This window comes from Rhodamnia argentea, chromosome 11, assembly GCF_020921035.1.
Source record: "Rhodamnia argentea isolate NSW1041297 chromosome 11, ASM2092103v1, whole genome shotgun sequence".
Lineage (NCBI taxonomy): Eukaryota > Viridiplantae > Streptophyta > Magnoliopsida > Myrtales > Myrtaceae > Rhodamnia > Rhodamnia argentea.
This window is the reverse complement of record NC_063160.1, coordinates 13,862,512-13,871,443: the sequence shown is the minus strand read 5'-3', so window position 1 is coordinate 13,871,443 and position 8,932 is coordinate 13,862,512. Positions and strand designations below refer to the sequence as shown.

The following is an 8,932-nucleotide window of genomic DNA, read 5'->3' as shown; positions in this document are numbered from 1 at the left end:
GATGAAGTTACAATAGCATCCAACTCTTGATAATTAAAAAAAGTATCAAAAAAGTCTTAAATCTATTACATTGGTACCAATTTTGTCCTAAACCTTGTAACATTGAAGCTAATTCAGTCTATCCGGCCAATTTACATTGGAAATCACCGACGTTTTGATATTTTTTATAATTTTTCTTTGTAAATTTTTTCTTTTCTTTTTTCCTCTCCTTATTTTTTTTTGCCAATGGCTGGCCAGCGAGGGTCGACCTTGCCGAGCCATGTCCGGGCACCAACGAGGCCCCCTTTGCTAGATCTAGAGAGGCCGATCCTCGCCCAAGGGAGGTGCCCTGGCCTAAGTGATGGTCGGCCTCGCCGGTGCCTAGGCGTAGCCTAGTGAGGATGACACTCGCTTGTGGCTAGCAAGGGTCGACCTTGTCGGGCCATGTCCGGGCACTAGCGAGGCTTCCCTCGCTAGATCTAGAGAGGTTGATCCTTGCCCGGGGGAGGCGCCTTGGCCTAGGTGATGGTCGGCTTCGCCGATGCCTAGGCGCAGCCTAGTAAGGATGACACTCGCTTGTGGCTAGCAAGGGTCGACCTTGTCGGGCCATGTCTACTTTCTAGGCACCAGCGAGGCCTCCCTCGCCGGATCTAGAGAGGTTGATCCTCGCCCAAGGGAGACGCCTTGGCCTAGGTGATGGTCGGCCTTGCCGATGCTTAGGCACAACCTAGTAAGGATGACACTCGTCTATGGCCGCCGAGGGTGTCCCTCATGACAAGACCAACCCTCATTGGCCACCGGTAGAAAGAAAAGGGAAAGGCACAACAAGGAAAAAATGAAAAAAATCTTATTAGAAAATTTTAGAAAATGTCCACATCAACGTCGGTTGTGCCACGTAGAACGGTCGGCGTCCACGTGAATGATTTTAGGCCTAAATTAGCCGGATGGACTGAATTTGTACCAATGCAAAAATGTTTTGGACTAAATTGATTCGATTGAAATGTTTAAGACCGAATTAGTACTAATGTAATATGTTTAAAATTTTTTTTGAAGGGTGGTGGAGGAGGTCGAACGACGGCGGTAGTGGTTACGGTCGACAGAGAGAGGTGGCGGTTGCGAGTGGACGGCGGTGCCGGTGGTTTGGTCTTCCCGACAGTAAATTGATAGGCCTAATACATGTTAGAAACATAGGGCGATTTTGTTGAAAAGAAAATCAAAGATAGGATCTCTCGGACCGGTGAATTCTTTCTCCTTGACAAAAAGAGGCGTTTCAAACTTCATTAACACTCGTTAAATCTGTCTCTTCACGGGTTTTGCAGTCTATCTCTATACAATGTCTAGAGAATAGTTGTCAAAGTACGAATACTTTTGCAAAATGGGAAAAATTCAAACGATTTTTTTTTCTTTTTGTTAAATTTATGTTGGTCATAATACTATAACATTTGACCAAAACAAAAATAATACTATAACGTTAAATTTAAAAATAAGATAATTGATTGAAGTATAAACTTAAAAATCCTTCTTTGGCAATTGTCGCTCCGTTTTCTATTCACTCCCCACGTCCAAAGATAAGACTTGGGGATAAGAGTGAGATAAGTTGATGCAAATGGATACCTAGATTAAGGACAGTAAATCTAACACTGTAGCTCATACGTAAAAGGGAGATTATTAGGATACACATATAGGTTGTGTTAGAGAAGTCCCACGTCGGAGAATTGATATAGTATTGAGCAGTTAATCTAGACTTAAGCTTTTGAGTAAATGTAAATCCAACTAAATATGTTGACCAGCTTAGACTTGGGCTCTCTCTTGGCAATCTTTCCATGTGAATGTATTGGACTTCTAGCACGCGTTCCCAACAATGTGGATATTTTCAGTAATTTTTAAAATAATTGAGTTGTTGTTTTTTTTTTTTTCCTTTTTGTTTTATGGGCCATTGCAGGCTCTCCAGACAAAATGAAAGGAAAAATTAAGAAATAAATAATAGAAAAATTAAAGGAACAACAAAACAAACAAAAAGATTATAAAAAATTAAAAATATCAACATTAACGACACCGTTCCACTTAGGATGGTAGGTGGCTCAATTAACAAAATGTGAAATTTTTAGAACTAAATTGATCTAATTTAAAGATTTAGGACTGAATTGATACCAATGCAATGAATTTACAACTTTTTTGGTACTTTTCCCGAGAACAATCACAGCGCGCATATGATATATGACTTCCAACCAGATTTTATGATTTAGTCTTAAGTGATGTGCGGGACCGCTTCAAATCTGAGTTAATAACGTGTATGCATGTGTATGTAATAGATCATAATTTTGCAAATAAGTAGCATTACTAATCCTAACAATTCGACCAAAATAAATCCTAATAAGCAACGCATCAGAGTAAAAGATTTTTACGACCATCTTGTCATAATAAATCTCATGGAAGGATGATACGGAGGGAGATCGATGCATTTGATGAAGTTACAATGACTTCCAACTCTTGATATTTGAAAAGAGTACGAAAAAAGTAATAAATATATAGTACCAATTCTATCCTAAATCTTTTTGCATTAACAACAATTTAGTTTATCCGACTCATTTAGATCGGAAGCCATTGACGTGGACATTTGCTATTATTTTTTTTCCTTTCTTTTTTTTTTCTTTCCCTTTTTTTTTGCTAGCGGTTGGCCGACGAGGGTCGTCCTTGCGAGGCTGACACTCACATGTGACCGATGAGGGTGTCCTTTGCGGCAAGACCAACCCTCGCCAGTCATCAGCAAAAAAAGGAAAAAAAAAAAGTGAAAGTCAAAAAAAGGGAAAAAAGAAAAAAATATTATTAAATTTTTTAAGAAAATGTCTACATGCCACCCGTGCCATGTAGGACGATACGTGTTCACGTGAGCGATTTCAAGCTTAAATTAGCTGGATGAACTAAATATCAACGCAAAAATATTTAGAACTAGATTAGTTTGATTAAAATGCTCAAGACTAAATCGGTACTAATATAATAAGTTAGGACTTTTTTGGTACTCTTTTCCATGATAATTAAATGACAAAATTTTCTGTTGACTCATGTCAAAAAGCTAGAGCAGAATTAGGTCATATCGATTTGGAGAGCTTGATCTATTTAATTGGGGATCAAGCTAGAGCAAAATTGGGCTTTCTCACAATATATTACATGGTACAAGAGTATGAGGTCCTGAATTCAATTTTTTCCAAACTCCTATTTGTCAATCCCGATCAAGAGGGAAAATTACCAAAAAAGCCTTAAACATATTGCAATTGTGTCAATTTAGTCCTAAATCTTTTGCATTTATGTCAAATCAGTTCTTTCGGTGAATATTGGTCGTTCGGCACTGAAGTGTACGCCGGGCTAGCGCCGACGTGGCCGAATTTTAATAGCGCTTTGATTTTTTTGTGATTTTTAAATTTATTTTATCCTTTTCTTTCTCTTTTTTACCCTTCCCTTTTTCTTCCTCCAGCGTGTCGCCGAATTGGCGACTGGCTAGAGGACAAAGCTTGCAAGGGAGAGGGCGGCCTCACCCAGATCCGGCAAGCTTAGCCTCGCCCTTAACGCGGAGAGGCGACCTCGGGAAGAAGGGAAGGGAAAAAAAAAGAGCGAAAGAAAAGAATTAAAAAAATACAAACAAATAAATAATATTTAAAATTTGAAATAATACAAAAGGAAAGACTTTTTTTTGGTCATTTTCCCCCAATCCGGATGTAGTGACGGTCTTAGATATTTAGGTCAAGGGCGACCAGGATAGTCGTGATTCAAGGTGAACACTTCGTAACGATCATCAGACTCTCTACAATATTTTGGAAAACGCGAGGTCAAAAGAATTAGAAGATTTGGCGACGCCCTTCTTTGTATTCGAGCAAATGCATTTCTCCTACATAGAAACTTATAGTGTTTAATCATCATCATCAATCACAGAGGTCCTTGCTTCTAGAAGTGATCATTTAAATATCGCTAATTAAGGAAAATAGTATTAGGCAGATAATTCGATAAACAAGCTTTTGCAATTGTAAGTTGTAAGTTGTAACGAAGGAAATTTACCAAAAAAGTCATAAACTTATTGGAATTGTGTCGATTCATTCCTAAACTTTTTTTTTTCCAATTCAGTCATAAACCTTTTATATTTGTGCCAATTTAGTCGGTGCCATGGACAAAATTTTGATATTATTCTGATTTTTTCATAATTTGTTCCTTTTTTTCTTTTCTTTTTCTTTTTTTTTCCTTAGACTTTAGGGCCAACGACCCTCGCGGGGCCAGATTTGACGAGGGCTGTGGCGCCCTCGCCCGGACCAGCGAGGACGTCCCGGCCCTAAAGTCCAGGAAAAAAAACGTAAAGAAAAGGAAAAAAATTGTTAGAATTACAAAAATTATTGAAATATAATTAAAATTTGTTTACGCTAGTGCCGGCCGGCCAAAGTTCGCCGGATGGACTGAATTAGCATAAATATAAAAGATTTGAAACTGAATTGACAACCAAAAAAGGTTTATGACTAAATTTGCACAATTGCAATAAGTTCAGAATTGGTAATTATCTTATAAGTGAAATCGTTCGAACAGCCTTGTACACCACATTCCTCAATTAAAAGAAAATGATCGTGCACGACTTAGCAACTAAATCTGGGTCTGGTTTCCGTTTTTCCAGGGCCTCCGAAAGGTTAGCACCTCTCTTCAAGAGCTTATACGTTTGATTATGGTCATTGCCAGAGTGGAAGAGTGAATAAGAAATATCACATGACCCACTACAACCAAACGCCATTCTGAAATCTTGTAGGCTGTGTTCCTACAAATAAGAGAAAGTAAAAGAGAATGGAGGGAAAACAGATTTATTGTCAAAGTAGTTGGTAATTCGACAGCATTAGTATATACACTTCGCATTCAAGGAACATTCGTCGAGAGTTAAACCACTAGCACATAATACATGAACATTTATGATTCACTAAATGGGAAAAGTTCGGACCTCAGAAGCTCAAAGCCGATCTTTTCGGTTGGGACTTGGGTAAGCGAAAACCGGGTAACGGCCAACACAGGGCGGATCCATGTACTTACTACATGCAATTAGGGCAGCTCCATCATTTTGCGAGAATATGTAACATCACATTTCCACACAGAAAAGGCGGAGTTGTATATTAGTTCTAGTATGATGAAAGCATGCTGTGACATGAAATTTTACTGGTGACAAGTTCGTATTTCAGTAGTTGACATTCCTTTCCTCTTACTTCAACCTAACACATTATTGAGGGCATAGGTCATGCATTGATGATTATCTATCTTGAAAGAGTAACTATATCAGCACGTCTCTGACCTAGTTCAGCACACAAGAAAAATGACACAAAGCCATATCCCAAACAAGTATTTAGAACCTTCATAGATTCAAGCCAGGAGCTTCTCCATAGGCTTCTATTCCAACTTTGCTGTGTCTAAGTCATTCAATTGCTGCTCCTTGGCCAGTTTCTTTAGCGTAGCAAGTTCAATGTCCTTGCTCATTTTCCTCCTGTACATCTCTGTAAAAGAAATAGGCTCGTCCAGCACAGGTTCCTCTCCTTCCTGGATCTTGAGTGGGTACACAATGGCTTCGGATGCTGGGTTCTGGAATATGGCTATAGACAACTGGCTGTAGTTGGAATTCACCACCACTTGGTGGTCCGCACTCTTGAACCTCCCATTGCTCAGATACTGCACAGAAAGAGCAAATAGAGTGAGAAGTGAAACAATACAATAGAACATCTGGTGAAATACTGATTTTGCCAATTATGGAATGCATAGACAGTCAACTTCAACAGCTATCTAGTGTGAATGGGTTTAGGCAGCCAAACTTTTCCCTCGTGCCAGCGTAACAGCTCAATGTCACCAGAGATACTAAGTAGGGATATGTACCGACTTATTGATCACGAGTGGAATTCATCATGACATAGGCTGGCCTGGCCTGTTCATCAGTATTCGACTGTTGAACTAGGCTAGTTCAAGCCAGATTTAAACAAATGTATGATGGTCCAACCTGGCTAGTGTAAAAGTAGTTCAACTATGAACATTTGACCTAAACCTACCCAATTGTTCGAGGACCTATCAAGGGTAATTTAAAAAGGGATAAATGTTCCGGAAGTCCTAAAACTTGTCATGAAAGTGTAATTGATTCCTAAAACTTTCAAAAAGTACAATCAAGTTCTAAAAATTCTTAGCATTTTCAGTTAAGTTGGACGGAGTTAATGGAATAACAGGGAGAATTGCAAATCTAAAGATATAGAAAGAAAGTGGTACACTGTTTGTTGAATTGTGAATCGAATCATCTCTTATAAATGCTAACAAGTTTTAGGACTTGATTGCACCAACTTGACAAGTTTTAGGACTTAATTGCATTTTTTAAAAGATTTTAGGACTCAATTGTACTTTCGTGAGAAGTTTTGGGACTTCTAGTGCACTTATCTCTTTAGAAAAACTTTACCAAGAAGCTTCAGGATCCATGATCAAAGAGCTTAAAAGTACTTTTGTCAAGTTTTACTACTTCAGGTCAAAGGACTTTGACAGTTCAAAGCTGCTTTCCAAAGAATTTGCAAGTTTACCCGACTTTGTAGTGATTAAGTTTAGCCATTCAGCCTAATTTCATGAAACAAGCAGGCAGAGTTAGGTACATGTTCTAACAGTTCCACAATGATTTTCCATGACAAAATCTTTTACAGAATGAACTCACATGTCCATAATCACCAAGACTCACCACGAAGGCCCCCTCCACTGGCTGGACAGTTATCCACGTCTTGCCACCATCCCTTGTGGCCTGGAGTCCACCCACTTCATCCTGGAGCAGTAGGGTGATGATGCCTGCATCAGTGTGCCGCTTGAGTCCAAGAGTTAGATTGGGCTGTGGATACTTCGGATAGTAATTAATCACAACCTTTTGATCCATTTCAATACATGCCCCCTTCTCCAATCCCATAGCTTATGATAGGACTCCCAAGAGCTTGTGCGCAAGGCCCATCAACTTCTCACCATGCTCTTCAGTAACGGTCCTCCATCACTCAGGCTTGTCCGGCCGTCAAGAGTAATCTCGGCTTTGAACTGGGTATGAGAGGTATATCATTAATTCACGCCAGTCTTGGACAGCTTCTCCCTGCATTCATCACAAAATTGTCGTCTGTCAAGAAGCTATAACTTAATCTTGATGCAGTAACATAGCTGAGAATTATTGCCTAGTAAGTAGTAACAGTTGCTCACCAAGGAAAGAAAGCACAGATGAGATCAAAGCAACATTAAGAATATGGGTGGTGGTTTCAATTAAGGAATCAGAAACAAGAAGAATAGTGAACAGGAACGTAAAATAATTGATAACATATCAAAGAACATCTAGTCTTTGGCAGTAATCAATTCCAGAAAAGCGTCTTCATTAATTCGTACACCATCCTATCAGTTTTGCACCTGCGTTGATGTGTAAGCCAAGGTAGATACATATCGACAGAGAGAACATCTACACCTACAACCCCAAAAGGAGACGACCACCACCAACAACATAAATAAATTATACAAAGAACACAGTAGCCAGGGCAGTCGAGACAACAAGAGAGGTGATTGTTTCGAAAAAAAACATTCTTGCCGCCAGTCATATCATACCTAAGCTTCTCCTCGGCAGGCAAGACGAAGAATCCATGAGCGAGACGATACATCTCACCGATCATCTTCCCATCAATTCCATGATCCACAACCTGGAATATCCCCCACTCCTCACAAGCCTCCACAATCTTCTTGCATATCTCTCCCCTCCTCCCATCAATCCCAGCAAGCGATATCACCGGAACGACATTGTTGAACTGATTATAGGGCACAATGGGACGCTCATCCTCGTCGCGCACAAACTTCTCCGGGGAGGGTCCTCTCCTCGGCCAGCGCAGTGAGGGTCAATGGAACCATGTCAATCTCGGGTCCCCTGTTTCTCTCAGGAATTTCACCAAACACTTTCTGGGTCTTCTCTTTCCGGGGCCAAACACCCGGAAGCCAGCGAGAGTCGAGTCACGGAGAGGAATTTTATGTAGGGTGGTGGGAAGTGAATGATCAGCATGAACTACCACCCCCCTGCAGGCGTCAAGAATGGCCATCTAGAAGCAACCGATCTCGCGCCCTCTGTGTGGGGCTGGACTGTGAAGGGAAAGGGAAAAGAAAATGGGGGAAATGTGCAATAATTGAGGGTTTCTTGAAAAGCTTCGATTTCGATACGGATTCGACGATAGATGGACAAAGAAGAAGGAAAACTTTCAGGCTTTGGGTGGGTGATGGCGATGGTGGGATAACTACAGAGATGGCGGAGGAGCTTTCAGCTTCGTGCCCACGAAGGCGACCTAACGAACTAAATAACCGTCGTCGATTCTCGGAGCGTACTAAATGAAGCTGGCTGTTGGTCAATGGTCTCTCATTCACAAAGGGCAAAGGCCGCAAAAGCCCACGCGTTTACAATGAACTTTTTTTGTGACCTCAAATTTGAACACGCGCGACACATTTATCATAAATTATTTTTATGTGACATAAAAAGCACAAAACTTCACCCGTGCGACACATTTACCCCTCGGTCAAGATTCCGTTTAACCCACTGAAAATCTTATTTGGCTGCCTACATGGATGACGAGAAGCAAATGATACTGATGTGATACTCATCGTACATTTTTTTCCCTTTTTTTTTTTTTTTACTTTCTCATTTGTTTTCTTTTTTGGTTTGGCGAAGGCAAAAGCGACGGTAGCAATGAAGAGGAAGAAGGATGGACAAAAAAAAGTAAAATGAAAAAAAAAATCTTGATAAAGGATAAATGAGTCGCGTGATTCGAGTTTGAGGTTTTCCATAAATTTTACTTTTGAATTTTTTGTGCTATAAAAAATACTTGGCGTAAATGTGTCATAAGGGTACAAATCCGGGATTTTGGTGTTGCGGACAAGGTTTGTGATAAATGCGTTACACGAATACAAGTTC

General features: G+C 40.1%; 1 pseudogene; it reads right to left on the bottom strand.

Annotated features, from left to right (window-relative positions):
* Nucleotides 1-5,083: 5,083 nt before the first annotated feature.
* On the bottom strand, nucleotides 5,084-8,072 carry LOC115736340 (annotated as a pseudogene).
* Nucleotides 8,073-8,932: the final 860 nt, after the last annotated feature.